This window comes from Pinus tabuliformis, chromosome 1_2 (genome assembly GCF_031772625.1).
Source record: "Pinus tabuliformis cultivar Carrire ecotype Pingquan chromosome 1_2, CPIR1, whole genome shotgun sequence".
NCBI classification, from domain to species: domain Eukaryota; kingdom Viridiplantae; phylum Streptophyta; class Pinopsida; order Pinales; family Pinaceae; genus Pinus; species Pinus tabuliformis.
In genome coordinates this window covers 1,141,368,410-1,141,386,529 of record NC_142298.1, presented here as the reverse complement: position 1 = coordinate 1,141,386,529, position 18,120 = coordinate 1,141,368,410, and the positions used below count along the sequence as shown (strand labels likewise).

At 37.7% G+C, this 18,120-nt stretch overlaps 1 pseudogene; it reads right to left on the bottom strand.

Annotated features, from left to right (window-relative positions):
* Window positions 1-255: 255 nt before the first annotated feature.
* LOC149210221 (expansin-like A3) overlaps window positions 256-18,120 on the bottom strand; it is a 28,564-nt pseudogene continuing 10,699 nt past the window's right edge.

Here is an 18,120-nt window from a genome sequence, read left to right as displayed (position 1 = left end):
GTTTTGAAGTTGGAGACTGATGACATGGATACAGTACAAGAAGATAAAATGCATAATAAACAACATATATATACATATATATATTTGAAAGATCTTTTATTTACTACTGTGAAGGTTTTTGAAGTAGGTGATACCATCGCCTAGCTACAATAATAAAACCGATATTTGTTTCTTCTCGAAACAAATTAATGGCAAGCACACGAATCACAGGAATCTCATATTCTGACGCTAATTGCAAAGAGAAGCACAACGAAGCTATAAATTATCGTTCCAGTCGCCAGTTGCGCACGAACTGCAGTCAAATTCTTGCGCCCTCTCTGAGATCTGGAGTCCTGAGTCGTAAACAGACCCAACTTTCCAGTCTGCAGGTAGCAAATTTTATCCAGGGCGCCCTACCCAACTTCCGTCGAAGCCTCCCGTAACCAGTAACCGGAACAAGAAGGGACTGGGTTCGGCATGACCTGTTAATGAATAAGGGTTTGCAATACCCCACACTGCATTGTAATTGCGCAGACTCATTTCACGCCAACTCAGTGTCCTACCTGCATTGCATGCAAAATCCCTCAATTCAGATCGCATGATTGAATACAGTCATTGAAGCAAAATTTGTAAATTGTTTGTGATTTGCTCTATAGGATATTAATACTATTTTTACGGGTTGAATTCTTTTGACATTTTTGGGTTAGGATTAGTTCTATGGTTAATCTAACCGCAAGTGATCCCTTTAAAACAATTTATCTGATACAATATTATTTATGAACCATATTAGAAAAATAAAATTTAATACTTATATGAGCCATGGTCCCTGGTTACTCCACCTCGGTAACTTGAACCAAGGAAATGTCTGTTTGGCCTCCTTGATACAGAAACTGTACAGCAAGATAGTCGGGATAGTGACTGCTTTCGTGTACTTTGATGGACATATTTTTACCTGGATAATCGCATGGGATGCTGTAATCATATTCAAGTCATAAACAATTAAACACATATCCATCATGTCACTGTCGGAATTGAACAAAGATTCAAACTATAGAGAAACAAATAAAGATTCAAGCTGTAGACCAACTTATGGTTGTTTCAGTTATAATGTTCCTCGTACTAGCTTCACTAGGAATTTTTTTTTGGATTCTTGAATTGGTGCTCACCGTTTATGCTCCACGCCCGCCATCCCCCATGTTGAGAAGTTGGTCGATTTTACCGGGGCGTGCCAAGCTTGCGAAGGTGTGAAAGTATAGAAGAAAATCTGTCCTATTGTCGTCTGTAAAGTCCCTAACCACAACTTTCACCCCTGATTTGGTGCAAACGGCCGAATCTGTGCATCTTATCTGCTTTTATTCAAATAATAATTCAGACAAAAAATTAAAATACAATTAGAGAAAAATTATACTACAATCAAACAAAGAGCTACGCCACAGAGGAGAGAACAAAAAGATTATACTACAATTAAAAAAGAAGATTGTACTGTAATCAACTAAGAATTACACTAGAAATGTCTCGAGGACGATGTTAGAGGAATTCAATATATTGTAATGGATTAAATTTAATTACGCTAAGGCATTTCTCTTTGAAATTGTCTGCGGTCCATTCTCTATGTTACATGATAGAAATATATTCTTCCTTCGGATTGATATCTCTTAAAGAATTTGCAAAACTGCCGAGTACCTCAATCAGCCGGAAAAACTGCAAGACCGCCAGGTGCCTCCATCAAGCGCCAAATCCAGGCAGTTACTAACTCCCAGTCGCTGTAACGGTAAGGAATGGCACTCAACAACAGTTGAAGTTGTATTAATAGAAAGTTGAAACGCTATAATCCCCAACCTTTGTAATGCCCAAACCTCTTCTTTCATTAATCTGTGTGCGTACAACAGGCGTTATTGATTTTGTTGGGCCGACGGACCAGCGGACCCTTCTTCCAGATTCTTTAGAACAAACCATTAATTCTTGTTGAACGTTTCTTGCTGTGGCGAGTGAATGCAGGGGTCTGTGAATGAATAGGGTGCCTTGTTAGTGTAAATTGAAGGGATTGTGCTCTTTTGCTCTATCCTGTGGGCCTGTGAATGAATAGGGTGTCTTGTTAGCGTAAATTGAATGGATCATGCTCTATTGCTCTATCATGTGTCAATACCATGAATCTGTATATCCGGGCTCATGCAGGAAAGACTGGGTTTCATGAGTGAATTCTAGTCTTATAGTTAGCTTCTAACATGAATTCTTTTTGTTAGCTTTCTTTCAATAATCTGGATGTCTCAGAATTTCAAATATAGCCAACATCATAAGGTGGATCAGCCATGTTTGTTGATGGCATATCCAACATTTTAATTCTAGATTCCTTGTTTTTTTTTAACGAGGGAATCAACCTATATAGATCATGAACTCCCATTGTCCGACGTATTAAAAGAGCCATTTAAGCTTGTTAGTGGACCTCCTACTGTCGATGCTGGAAGTCCAAGTTATCATTTTTCTAATTTTCTATATTTGTGTTGCTAAGAATTTCTGGATTGTAAATTGTTTTGAACGATATGTTATTATCCTTTTTCTGCATTTTAGATTGTTGTGAACGAAATTGCTGTTAAATCCTTGAAGCACTTATTGTCCATATAGAACTTCTAAAATAGAAAAACACTAACAAGAACTTGAACAATACAAAGACTAGTGGTCTTAAGAAAAAGGGGAAGGATTATCGATTAATACTTCGTCATTGACTTCAGAGATCTCGATCATACTAACCTTCAGGTGCACTCCACCTTTGGATAAGGAATCTGCGTGGGAGTTGGGCTCCTAGAAAATATGAGTAAAGGAGATGGAATTTAATTTGGTCTTCATTTCTACAATGTGATCCATAACAGATTGAATTCTTCACAAAGAAGATTTTCCATTAAGCATGTTCACAGTAATATTTGAGTTTTCATAAACGTGGAGTCTTCCAACTTAGTTTTCAATTGCTATGCGAAGGAGGTTGATAGTTATTCCTAAACAATCAGGATCCGACAAGAGTAATATAATGCAATGATTTTAAGAAGATGCATTCCCCTATGCCGCATCTTCCAGAGTTACCTTCAAAGGCACCCATACCTCTTTTGTGTACACATGTTCTTGACACAATTTCTTTGTTCTAAGTCTTATGGGCAGTGATGAACGAACTTACTAGATGAGCCTAATCATATATTATATGGAACCAAAATGTTTCTAGCTGTAGCATACAAGGAAATACATTGCACCAAACAGAAATGCATCTTCCCCTGTGTGAGTGCCTTCTGATATTGTATTGGTTAATTGTACCTAATTATTTTCCCCATCTTTTCCCAACCACATACAAGTCAAGACAATCTTCAAGGTAATTATCCATGCGAAAAGACTACAAAATCCTCACTTTCATTAACATGGACCATTCCATGGAGTGACTTTATGATCGTGACCTTGTCATTTGCTTTAAACTAAGTAGCACAGTGGGTGAATACACTTTACTTTTGACTTTGTTTGGAAAAATCATGTCACCGCTCAAAGTTAACATTTATCTAGGAATATGTGTGCAATTAGGAGAGAGATCTAGATAATTGTGTTCAATAGTCTCCAAACCAAACTTTAGATAATTGTGTTCAATAGTCTCCAAACCAAACTTTTAGGAAATTTAATCCTTATGTGATATCATATGAATATTTGAGTATAAAGATTTATTTCAAGTGGAAAAGATTTAATTTTACATTAATTTTATATTTAATTTTTTTTAATTATTAACAAATATATTTTTTTATTATTTTTATGGAATATTAAAAAAAATATTATATCTATAAACATTAAATTTATTAATGTATTTTTAAAAATAGAATTTTTATTATTTTCATGGAATATAAAAAAGCATATTATATTGAAGATTAAATGGGATTAATCTACAAAACCATAATTGCATGGACATAAATGGCATGAAAAAATGGGATAGGCTACGATGTTAAAAATTTGGAAGTGTCCGGTGTCGACCTCCCAAGCTAAGGTGGGAATGAGATACAATTGGACCTTGAAGCTTTGGCAACACAAAATAAAAATCATAATAATATCTACAAATGAACATTCTCATTCATGAAAAATGAATAGAACCACCCAACTGTAATAAGGTTATGCAGGATCTTCAAGCGGCCAAGACGCCATCTTTAGGATTACAATGATCACTAGCTACTACCACAAACCCATCTCACTCAAGGTGTGATATGTTACATATATCTATTACTAAGGAACCATCATTAAAACACAAATTAGAATGACATCATATTCAACAAAAACTACCATTAAACTTTTACATATATCTATTCACCAAGAAACCATCATTAAAACACAAATTAGAATGACACCTAAATAAAGCCATAATTTTCTTACAAATAGCTATAAGAAAAGTCATCAAGATGTCTAGACATCTACATCAATTTAGGGATTACAAACTAGCAAGAAATACCATATAGGAAACCCTTGAGTGTGATTAGACTCAGACTAATACTCAAAAGTAGTTGCAGATGTTCCTCTAGCAAGCAATAGTCAATGGAATCAGTCATTGTCTCTACAAGGAATAAATTTGCAATGATGTGAGACACTGCTTTCTTCTAGCAAGCAATAGTCAATGGAATCAATCATTGTCTCTACAAGGAATAAATTTGCAATGATGTGAGATAGTGCTTCTATGAGAGGTGTGTCTAGAGTAAATTGAGGAGATCAAATTTGGAATGACTCAAATTAGCTAAATTGCATTGAAGGTTGCATGGGATTAATCTACAAAACCACAATTGCATGGACGCAAATGGCATGAAAAAATGGGATAGACTACGACGTTAAAAATTTGGAAGTGAGTGGTGTCGACCTCCCAAGCTAAGGTGGGAATGAGATACAATTGGACCTCGAAGCTTTGCCAACACAAAATAAAAATCATAATAAGATCTACAAACGAAAATTCTCATTCATGAAAAATGAATGGAACCACCCAACTGTAATAAGGTTATGCAGGATCTTCAAAATCAACCCCACATGATCAGCACTAATATGGTGATTGGATTTCTAGACAGTCCTTATTAGCCTACAAGGATATCTACTACAAACAAAAATAAATTGGCTTCTAATCATGTGAATAATCCCACTCCCTATGACCTACCATGGTAGAAATGTTTCATTTGGCTATTAGAAATATCATGAAATGGGTTGAAGTTCCACACGCTCCTTTCTACCTAGAATTTCTTTCAGGCATGGCTTTGGTTGATGTTATAGCTGGTATGATATTGTACTGACATAATAGTAATGCATTGTAAGAATCTCTTTTCCAAGAAAGGATAAGACATGTTACTTTTTTATACATATTAACTCACTCTAGAAGGAGATCTTATTAGAAAAGTAATATGAATACTAAGTTCAAAATATTTAAGTGAGGCTTCCTTTTATAACAAAAGGAACCAATATAATAAGGAAAAATGTGACGAGATCCAATTATGCATCTGCAACATTTCTCAATTCATATCTAAAAGGTACCCTCCTTATACATAGGGTTTTAGGTCCACTCCACCTTTGGATAAGGAATCTGCCTGGGAGTTGGGCTCATGGAAAATATGAGTAAAGGAGATGGAATGTAATCTGATCTTCATTTCTAGAATGTGATCCATAACAGATTGAATTCTTCACAAAGCAGATTTTCCATTAAGCATGTTCACAGTAATATTTGAGTTTTCATAAACGTGGAGTCTTCCAACTTCATTTTCAATTGCTATGCGAAGGAGGTTGATAGTTCTTCCTAAACAGTTAGGACCCAACAAGAGTAATAGAATGCAATGATTTTAAGAAGATGCATTCCCCTATGCCGCATCTTCCAGAGTTACCTTCAGAGGTGCCCATACCTCTTTTGTGTACACATGTTATTGACAAAATTGCTTTGTTCTAAGTCTTCTAGGCAGTCATGAATGAACTTACTAGATGAGCTCAATCGTATATTATATGGAATGGTGGGTGAGTACACTTTACTTTTGACCTTGTTTGGAAAAATGATGTCACGACTTAAAGTTAACATTTATCCAGGAATATGTGTGCAATTAGGAGGGAGATCTAGATAATTGTGTTCAATAGTCTCCAAACCAAACTTTAGATAATTGTGTTCAATAGTATCCAAACCAACCTTTTAGAAAATTTAATCCTTATGTGATATCATATAAATATTTGAGTATAAAGATTTATTTCAAGTGGAAAAGATTTAATTTTACATTAATTTTATAAGAAATAAAACTTGTGTACTACTCAAATTTGCAAATTTAACAAATCTAGGGAACACAATACCCAATAGTTGCAATAAATGAGTCCCAAGAAATGTAGAGTAGTCATCATTGTGAGCATTGAGTTTCATCCCCCCAAAAAATTGTACACTAGTAGTAACTAGTACAAGCAATCAATCACAAAAAAATAGGAAATGTAAAATAGATCACGCATTTCAGTTAGTCCAAAGAGGCACTCGAAGAGTAACCATGATGGAATCAACCCCACATGATGAGCACTAATTTGGTGATCGGATTTCTACACAGTCCTTATTAGCCTACAAGGATATCTACTACAAATAAAAATGAATTGGCTTCTAATCATGTGAATAATCCCACTCCCTATGACCTACCATGGTAGAAATGTTTCATTTGGCTATTATAAATATCATGAAATGGGTTGAAGTTCCACATGCTCCTTTCTACCCAGAATTTCTTTCAGGCATGGTTTTGGTTGATGTTATAGCTGGTATGATATTGTACTGACATAATAGTAATGCATTGTAAGAATCTCTTTTCCAAGAAAGGATAATCATGTTGCTTTTTTATACATATTAACTCACTCTAAAAGGATATCTTATTAGAAAAGTAATATGGATATTACGTTCAAAATATTTCAGTGAAGCTTCCTTTTGTAACAAAAGGAACCAATATAATAAGGAAAAATGTGACAAGATCCAATTATGAATCTGCAACATTTCTCAATTCATATGTAAAAGGTCTCCTCCTTATACATAGGGTTTTAAACCATAATTTTAGGCCATGATGTATATCAAAATTTGGTTCATTTTAAGCAAGATTGAATGCGAATATCATTGGCCCTAAGCATACGACAAGTTAATAAAAATTCTCCCCAAAGGCAATTTTAATTGTTGTTATCTTTTGAAGTGTGGGCAATGCCCTCGACATTTTCAAATTCTCGTTTATCCTTTCAAATATGCAGCTACAAATATGTAAGATATTTATTTTATCATTTTAAATATGCAACTACAAAGATGTAACATATTTATTTATTTAGCACGTTTCAAGTTCTTTTCCATGTTTATTTCAAAATGATTTAATGTATCTAACATCATCTACAATATAATCTGAAAGATAACCCATCGATCATAACAAACCATAGCAGCTAGATTTTTTTAATGTCTTAAAAAAACCAATGGATGCAACTTTGCTAGAGAAAAATGGCATTGCCACAGTAATATAAATCGTAGCAGAGATCTTCATTCATATATATATATATATATATATATATATATATATATATATATATATATATATATATATATAACGAGTATGTACTATGGAGATTTATTTATCTCAATAATAACTTGAGATTCTTCCAATTATGACAAAAGAGTAAAATATTTAAAATAGAGCATGGACTATACAAATTTATCTGAATGATAACTTGAGATTCTTAACCCACGCTGCATACGATTTCAACGTATGTAAATGAAAAATTAGTAGATCAATTTAATCTTAATTTTGACGGATTTGATTACCTATTCTTCCCCACTCTATGCTATTCTTCCCCATTCTATGCCTTACGGCATTTCCTTTGCAACATAAGGTGCAAATGCTAGTAACTAACTATTACTATGAATTATTTTAATTACTAGTTTAACATAACTTTGCAATTATTTAACTAACTATCATCATAAAATTAGTTATTATTAATAAGTTTTACTAGATTAATAATTATTTATTAATAGTTTTATTCATAAAATTATTTTTATTTTAGGGATTGGTCCCCCTAGGGTAGTTTTCTCCCTTAAATATAATTTTTAATTATTTATCTTAACTAACTATTATCATGAATTAATTTTTTACTTATTATTTTAATTATTTATTAATCTTATTTTAAGGGATTGGTCCCCCTAGGGTAACTTTTTCCTTAAATTATTAAAAAAAAAAAAAGGGTTTTGATCCCGATACCCAGTCCAAAGTAGCTATTGGTCTTTTTAGCCGTTGGAGGCTCTACTCTGTCTATTTAACTTGCTAAGCTGGATCTGTTTCTTCAACTTGTCCTGGCGATGAACCACACTAGTTGGTTCGAAACGCATCGACAAATGATGTCTCATGTGATCTTCGCCGAAAAATATTTTGTAAACTTGATATGGATCACAGAAGCCTGAACTCTACATTTCTTTTTGTTGAGTTTTCATCCATTGTGTGGTGTCAACTTGCAAAAGTGTTTGTTGCCTATTCTTCAATCACAAAGTTTCATTCTTGTTGAGAGCATTTTTGAAAAGATGTTTTTGTTGTTACTTTTGAAGAAAACTTTTTGAAAAACTTAGTTTTGCTTTCTTGAACTTTGTTTTCATTTGGTCTCCTTTTAGTTAATGAAAGTGCTTTATGTTTGTCTTGAAACTTGTTTTTAGTGTTTAGACGAAATGAATGGTAGCATCTCATATTCCATCTAGACATTGTAAGTGGAAAAATAAAATTTGATAAGCAAACAACTTTCATTTCTTGTTTTTAGAGTAGTTTTGAATTTTGCATCAGCATATATTTGTTGCATTAGGATAGATTTGCATATCTTTTTAGGAATACATAGCTTTGTTAACTTTTGTGAGTGTGAAGTGTGAATTAACGAAAAGAAAAGAAAAATTTGTTTTATTAGAAGTTCCTCTGAACCCTGTAGAAATTGCTTTTCATCGAAAAATGAAAACAAGTGCATGTGCATGTAGTTAGGTTTTTATTAATTTCTTTTGCGTCAAAAACACCACTAGTTTCACTTCCGTTATCCCATGACTTAAAGAACAACCTATTTTAAAATCAAGCGCTAACTAAAATTCACTAAAACTTTTTTTTTAAGTTAGATACACCAACAAGTTTTAGGATTTTAGGGCCTTGGATTAGGCAAGTGGAGAGTTAACTCTCCAAGGCCATTTAAACGTCAAACATAGGAGTCTGAATAGCGAGTGAAAATCCAATAGCGTTAGGAATACCAGGAAAGCTCCAGATCTGGGAGTTAAGCACGAGGGTCTATGAAGACAGGGAAGAGAGATACCCCCTCTCCTACTTGTCTGAACTTACCTCACGACTGTTTCGGCTGGATTCTGTGACGAGTTGGTATCCATAGTTGCTACTCCTAGGGATCTACACAGGTGGCTGCGGAGGGGAATCCCGTGGCACCTGTCGACATTGCATCACTCTCAACGGTACTACTAGAGGGCACCCTTGCGAAGCTTGGGGGCTTGCACCGACGCAGGCTGTTGTTAGGAGGTAAGCGTAACTTCCTCTGTTACCTTTGTTGATAGGACTGGACCCTCATCATCCCAGACTATCTTCAGAAGGCCCCTTGATTCACTTTCTTGTATTTTGGTGTCCGGTCCTAATCACCTGAAGCAGAAATACTTGGAATTTGTTTGACTGGCTGATATATTTAGGGAATTTATAGTGTGTGTTCTGTGCTCTTAGTTCGCCTAGCTTTCAATTTTTTGAGTCTTTAGTTAGATCTTAACAAAAAATTCAAAGTGGCTGACTGATCACCTAGACGGTCTCGAAGACTTCGTGGTCTTTCACCACAAAGTTTAGAGCCTTCTCCTAGAAGGCGTAGAGGTAATACTGCTAGTGGGTTTCGTCCCACAGCAGTTGATGCATCAGGGATTGATCCTCCCCTAGGGGGCATTAGTGTTCAAGCAAGGCCTGGCACTTCCGTAGAACAAGAGAGGAACACTCCAGTTCTTTCTCGAGTTCTCTTTCAAGAGAAGAATAACATAGAGGTAGAAGAACTCTTAGAGTCGTTAGCGGCTCCGAATTCTCCCTTGCCATCTAGCCATCCGGACGTATTAAAATACGTTGGGACTCCGACGGATAGACCATCAAGTCTAGGTTACGCTACGCGCTTACCATCGATGACCACTACTGGAAGCATGGATTCTACTACAAGTGCTACAACTATGCACACTCCAACATCGGTACAAGGGGGAGGAACAATTTCCATCTCCTCTGCCTCTTTGTTTGGATCTTTTGCTAGCACATCTCTAGTTGGGTCTACCTCCATTCCGTCCACGAGTGGAAATTCCCAAACCAATGCTTTTGGTTCTGGATTCTTCCCGTTTGGCACCCATTCACAGGGTATTCCATCAGTTCTATTTAGTGCCGCCGCGTCCATGATGGGTGGATCGGCTTCATTCCAGGGTTTTCATTTCGAAAGTGGTCATATACCACATTCCAACCCAATGATAGGATCCATGCCTTTTTCTTCTATAGGACAAAGCAGCAATCCTTTCCAAGGTTGGACTAACCCTGGGGTTAGTGGTGCGGGAACTGGGAATCCGTTTTTCAGCCAACAAGGGAATAGGCCGTGCTCCACATTTAGTTCGTTTCAAAGTATTCCTCCCTTAGCTTCGGCTTGGAATCCGTATCAGGGGTTATCAACTCCTTATAATCCTTTAGGAGGAAAATTTGCTGGTTATGGAGGCTTTGCGGCCGGAGTTGGTCAAACTCCGAATTTTGGTGGATCACAAAGCTTGCCTTTTGGTTCAGCCAGTTCTGCTGGTTACTTCGGGCAGCGTGGTGCCTTCCAAAATCCAGGCCAATCTTTTCAGAACTTTGGGAGCTTCGCCCAGTCTAGGTGGAATTCCCAAGGTCCTCCTAGGCTTCCGTTTTTGGCAACTTTGAACTTGCCAGATCTCACTAAGTTAACAAACGATCCAATCAAGTACAATCCAGCTTGACCTCTGGTCCCAACCAAACTCCCTTCGGACATTCCGAAATTCGAAAAGAAGAGCGGTGAAGACCCAGGCAACCATGTAACCACATTCCATTTGTGGTGCTCATCGAACACCCTTATCAATGACTCGATTAGGTTGATACTTTTTCAACGCACCTTGTCTGGTAATGTAGGCAAATGGTATATAGAGTTTCCAGGGGGAAGCTTTACATCTTTTACTAACTTAGCTAATATTTTCTTAAATCATTTTCAGTTGCCTGTCCATTATGATGCCGGAACTGAAATTCTGGCCACTTTTCGTCAGGATAAGGAAACTCACATTTCTGACCATATTCAGGAATGGAGACGGAGAAAGAGGCTCATTAAAGCCGAAATCCCTCCAGAGTACCGTCTCGAATGGTTTTTGAAATCTTTACAACCCGAGATCTCTAAGGATGTCTCCATGTTTGGAGTCTATTCTGAGGAGCAAGCCATTTTTAGGGCCCAGCAATTAGAATTGATCTACTCTCAGTCTGGGATCCCACAAAAATACTTGCCAGATGCTCCTGGGTCTAAGGTTGACATAGCTAAGTCAAAGTCAGGTCCCCACGCGGATGGTATCATTGGGTCAGTAGACACAAATTCGATGAACTTGTTGAACCAATTACAGCAGTTGTCTTTACAAACCACTTCTAACAACCAAGTCACATCGTCTAACCCTCCGGCTTCCCAAAACTCTTTGATTAATGTCGTCCAATCTGATGACCCAAAAGGAAATCAAAATTCCAATGGGGAAAAGAAAGGACGAGGTAAGAAAAAGAATCATGATGGGAAGGCTAACGCAAATAAATCCGGCAATAATGCTGGTGGTGGTAGAAATGAGTCTAGAAAGAAAGTCAAGTTTCCATGAAAATTGTGCAGTGGAGACCATTTAACTCACCTCTGCCCCAAGATGGAAGATGCTCAATGCTTGTTAGGGCAGCAAGGGACTTCTAGTTCTCAATCTGTGTTAACCAACCCTTTTCCCCAAGGGCAGCAACTCCTTGCTGGCGCGAGTTCAAATCTTAGTACCTCTACAGGGGGCAACCAGGAAGGGGAAAAATCATCAAATGTTTTCATGATGGGTTCTAACGTCCATGTGGCTACTCGGTCATGTGATTACGGTGAAGCCGAAACTTCCAAGGACAAGACTGTTCCTGGAAATACCGACCTTCATATTGAGCGACCCCCTGTCGAGACTATACCATGGATATCGAAAGGTTCCGCTAAACGCGCGACTATTAATCCTAATGCTAGGGCCGCCCAAAATTACTCCATTGTTGAGGATCTGGCTCAGAGTCCATGCGCCATGTCCGCTTTAGAGGTTCTCCAGTCGTGTCCGGCTCAACGAAGTGATTTACTTTCCGCGATTGGGGCAGTCGATCCAACTAATTCTTTAGTGCTCACTTTTGACATGTTAAATGTCAAAAAGCGACTCCCTCATCATATGGCTTTCCAAATAAAGTCTACATACCGAAAAATTAACATTTTTCGTACCGTTATCGATGAAGGAGCTTCCACGTGCATCATGTCGATGTCATGTTGGAAGGCTATTGGATCGCCTTCGGCTGTTCCTTCACCTACCGTCTTGACTGCATTTGATGGTCATTCTCATAAGCCACATGGGATTATCCCGGCCTTTCCTATATGTGTTGGGGGGAAGGTCGTCAATATTGAAGTAGAAGTCATAGATGCTAACCTAGACTATAATCTCCTCTTAGGAAGGCACTGGGCATACGGAATGGACGTCGTTGTTTCGACTCTGTTTCATGTCATTTGCTTTCCTCATGAGGGGAAAATAGTTAAGGTTGATCAATTGGATTATTGTCTAGTCGATCCTGAAGCAAGCTCTGACTCTATTGTTCCCTTAGTGGATAACCCTTGTCTGCCTACTGAGAATTTAGGAGTAGGGATGTATTCCTCATTGATGGGTACTTTTGATCTTCCCTCTCCTTTCGCTAGAATCAATGCCGTTTCATCATCTAAGGAGTCTCCTCGAGAAGAGTTCTTCCGAACTCATTATTTTTCAGACCCTTGGACCGTGCCTTCACCTATGACCACATTAGTTGAAGGACAAGTAAATGGAATGGCATTCCCTATATCTGTAGCTGAGCTTAGATATCAGTCTATCGTCAAATTTGCAGATGACCACTCTACTCCTTTTTCCGAAGAGGAGTTAGATGGTGATGTGGCCCCGGCCTGGAGCCTTGATTCTACCTCTGCCTTGGACTTCTTAGATTCGGTTTTACCTTCTAAAGAAGAAATCCTCGAAGCAATGATGGGTATAGATCGACCTTGGGAAGACTTGCACCATCGTTCATACTTTCTTCCTCCATTGGAGGAAGTAGAATCTAGATTCTCCGAGCTCTTTACTAGTGATGTTTGTACGGTGTCAAATCCTTTGGCTCCAGCACACGTTCGTGCCAAAGGTAATATGTCGCTGATTTCAAAAACGATACCTATAAACATCTCTAGGGAACCTAACGTGATCAAGAATCTCTTCATCGGAATTGAATGTTCCCCTGAAGAAATTCAAATTTACACCGACCTTTTTAAGGAATTTCGAGATGTATTTGCTTGGTCTTATGAAGAAATGCCTGACATTGATCCTTCTATAGTTCAACATGAGATCAAGACGTATGAAAACGCCAAACCGGTTCATCAAAGGCTTCGGCCGGTTAACCCTAGGAAAGCAGCAACTATCAAAGCTAAAGTTCAGAAGCTGCTAAAGGCAGGTTTCATATACCATGTTCCTCTTACTGATTGGGTTTCTAATCCAGTCTTTGTGGATAAAAAGAAAGGAACAATCCGAGTATGCATCGATTTTAGGGACCTAAAGAAGGCTTGTCCGAAAGATAATTACCCCACGCCATTCATTGATTAGATTATCGACGAGTGTGCGGGTAATGAGATTTTTTCCTTCATGGATGGTTTTTCAGGTTATAATCAAATTTCTATCCATCCTGAAGATCAACATAAGACAACCTTTATATGTCCTTGGGGTACCTTTGCATATAGAAAGATGCCTTTTGGTCTTAAAAATGCTGGAGCCACTTTTCAGCGGGCCATGTCATATGCTTTCCACGACATCAAGCATGTCATCAAAGCATACTTGGATGATCTCGTTGCCCATTCTCGAAAGAGAACTGATCACCCTAGTCATCTTCGAATGGTTTTTGAGCGATGTCATTTTTATAAAATCCGGTTGAATCCCAACAAGTGCACTTTCGCGGTTACATCCGGTCAGTTGTTAGGGTTCGTTATGTCAAATGAAGGGATTCAGGTTGATCCCTTCAAGGTTGAGGCAATAGTTCAGTTGCCTCCCCGTCCTCAATTTGACAACTTCAAAGTCTTCAAGGGAAGGATAATTTCTTAAGACGGTTTATAGTGAACTATGCCAAGATTACTAAAGGGTTCATGCGTCTGCTATGGAAAGGAATTCCATTTGTGTGGGACGAATTTGTGCAGTGGTCGTTCGATGCTTTGAAAAAGGCATTAGTCTCTTCCCCGCTTTTGAGTCCACCGGATTATGGTAGAGACTTCCTTTTATATCTCATTGTAGCAGAATCAACCATTGGTATGGTTCTAGTTCAAGATGACGATGCTCTCACCGAGCATGTGATTTATTATTTGAGCCTAGGCATAATAGCTCCTGAACTTCGCTATTCCCCTGTTGAGAAGTTGGCCTTGGCAGCTGTCCATGCTGTCCAGCGGCTCCGTCATTATATCCTGCTACGCAAAACTTTTGTCTTAGCGGCGGTCAATCCATTTCAATTTTTCCTCAGTAGGCAAGTGATTGGGGGCCAATATAATTGATGGATAGTCATTTTACAAGAATTTGATCTCGAGTTCTTGTCTGCCAAGTCTAAGAAATCCATGGTTTTCGCTGAGCTAATTTCTGAGCTGCCTTGTGGAGAGGATACTATTTATGAGGAAAGTTTTCCCGAAGAACATTTATTCCTCATCTCTTCACTCGACCCTTGGTATGGAGATATCATTGTTTATCTCCAGACTTCGAAGTGTCCCTCTACTTTCTCCAAGGATGAACGTCGAAAATTACGTCACCTGGCTAAAAATTATGTTATCATTGGTGATACCTTATACCATCGAGGGGTTGATTCAATCCTTTGGTGCTGTTTGACCTTAGAGGAAGCAAAGTCAGTACTAAATGACTGCCACAATGGAGCTTGTGGATGTCATCTATCAGGGCTTGCTACAGCCCAGCGCATCTAACGTGCGGGCTATTTTTGGCATTCACCCTTTAAAGACTGTGTGGAAGCAGTCAAATGCTGCCACCCCTGTCAAATTTTTACTCAGAAGATGTGCGTGCATCCATCTCCTCTTTTTCTCGTTGTCACTGTCAGTCCCTTTACTAAGTGGGGTATTTATTTTATGACATGTAATCCGCCTTCAACAGAAAATCACAGGTACATTATCGTGGCTGTAGACTACTTTACGAAGTGGGCCGAGGACATGCCCACTTATAAGAACGATAGTGACACGGCAGCATTGTTCCTTTTTAATCAGGTTATCTCAAGATTCGGTATCCCAAGAGAGATTGTCACTGATCATGGTAGTCATTTCCAGAATCAACTGATGTCTGAATTGGCTCTCAAATTGGGTTTCCTCTAGGAGCATTCGTCTCCTTATTATCCTCAGGCCAATGGACAGGTCGAGGTAGTCAATAAAACTCTTAAGATGATCCTCCAACAGAAAATCGATAAAAATTGGTCCAATTGGCATGTTATGTTGTATTCGGCTCTTTGGGAATACCGGACCTCCGTAAAGACTACTACTGGTTTTACACCTTTTCAGTTGGTTTATGGGATGGAATCTATCTTTCCAGTTGAATGTGAAATTCCATCTCTTAAGTTAGCTGTTGAGCTCCTTCCAAAGACTTTGAGTCTCGAAGAGTGCCTCCTTCACTTGGAACATCTCGATGACCAGTGTCGAGATGCCGCCACGATAAATGAGGCTCATAAGAAAAGGGTTAAAACACAGTATGATAAATCTGTCCGCCCTCGAGTCTTTTTTGAAGGTGACCTTGTCTTGGTCTATGACCAAGATAAAGACACCTTGGGGGCAGGAAAGTTTAAGCCTATGTGGTACGGTCCTTTCATTATTAAAGGAGTTCTAGAAAAAGGGTCATATGAGTCAATCGATTTTGAGGGAAACAAGCTGGCGGAGCCCCGAAATGGGCTCTACCTAAAGAAGTACTTTGCTTAAGTAGAAGTTAGGCAATGGATTCTTTGTACATTATGTATATTTATACATATATCATCGCGAGTTTTTTTTATATCACACTTTTTGGTCTGCTGTGGCAGGTGTTGATGGATGACTTGGTCTATTTTGGATTCGCCGATGGTGCTAGTCGGCACACTCGGAATCTCGCCTCCACAGCTTGGGTACTCTATTATCTAACTGGTAAATTGATGGCATCAAGAGGCGTATGCATCGGTCCTGCTTCAAACAATATGGCTGAGTATACCGCCGTCATTAATTTACTATCCGAGGCAACTTCTTATGGAATTGACTCGTTGGTAGTTTATCTTGATTCTCAATTGATAGTGTCACAATTAAACAACATTTATCGGGTAAGGGATCCATGTTTATATCGCCAGTATTTAAGGGTGAGGTTGTTGCAAAGATCATTTACTTATATTAATTATTTGCACATTCCAAGATCTCATAATTGGTTAGCTGATTCTATTGCTAATCAAGCATTAGACTGGCACATCAATCATTCATCACAATAAAATCAAGCATCAAAAAGTCGAACTGTATATATATATATATATATATATATATATATATATATATATATATATATATATATATATATATATATATATATATATATATATATATTGTTGAAAAGTGTGCAACAAGAAATGCTTGTTGAGAATACAACAAGATGATGGAGCTTAGTGAAAAGAGTCGCCTTCACTAAGTGGGCCCGCAGGCTATTTTTGGCGCAAGTCTATTTTTAGACTATGTCTATTTTCAGACATATGGATCATGTCTATATTTATGGATGATTGACCAAGTTGGGAAAAATAGATGGACTTCTATTTTTTATGAAAGTGTGAGTGATCAAAGTCTATTTTTAGACTGGCTGTCAAAAATAGAAAAGTCAAATATTATTATCTCACAATAATATTTGGACTATAAACTTGATCTTATTCTCTTGGAGCACTTCAGTTTGAGCTACAGAGGTGGCACATGCAGCTGTCAGAAGGAAATACGCTTTTCTTATGAGTCAGTTGAGTTTTTGCATGCATGACTTCAGTTAGAACTCAAGTGAGTTGAGTTTAGTGGACTGGAGGTACAGTTGATGGAGTTGTGTTCAGTTTGACTTAGTTAAACTAGTTGTAATTAGTCTAACTGCAAATAGACTAATGATGAGTTTTTAAACTAATTATTAACTCATAATACAACTAAAGAATACATCAGTTAACTCAGTTGCATGTCAGTGCATGTTCAGTTCAACAGGGACAAGTGGTAGAGAATCAGATTGCTATTAGTTGTGACTATAGTTGTGCACCAGATCTTGCACAATCAAGGGATTGAGTATGCCAATGAGTTTGCTCACGTATTTGGCCCACATTTTAGCCTTTGCTCACGTCCACAAAGAGTGAGTGACTATTTTGCAGGTGAAAAACGAGTTTGGGAAGCTATTCTCATCAGTTCTTGAGCAGGTATTGAGCAGTGGAGGCAGGCAAGCAGTGGAAGAGATTTGGAGATCAAATCTGAGCTGTATTGTGTGTAACAGGTGGAGATACTTGTGAGAAGTATTATGCTTTGTATTGTTACGTGATTCAATCAATATAATATACAGATAGTGTGGGGTTTTTAGCGAGATGCTTTCCCCGGGATACATACTGTGTTTATGAGTTTGATTGATGCTTCTATGTGTGCCTGTGGATGTTTCTGCTTCTGTAAATTGATGATCAACGTATAGGAGATTATGTATTATACATGTTCCGCTTAAATTGTATGATCAGGATAATCTCTGTTGAATATGTGTTAAATTATTCAAAATTCTACATGGTATCAGAGCTAGATAATTGTAGAAAAAGTTTCTACATATATATATATATATATATATATATCTATATATATATATATATATGTATATATATATATATA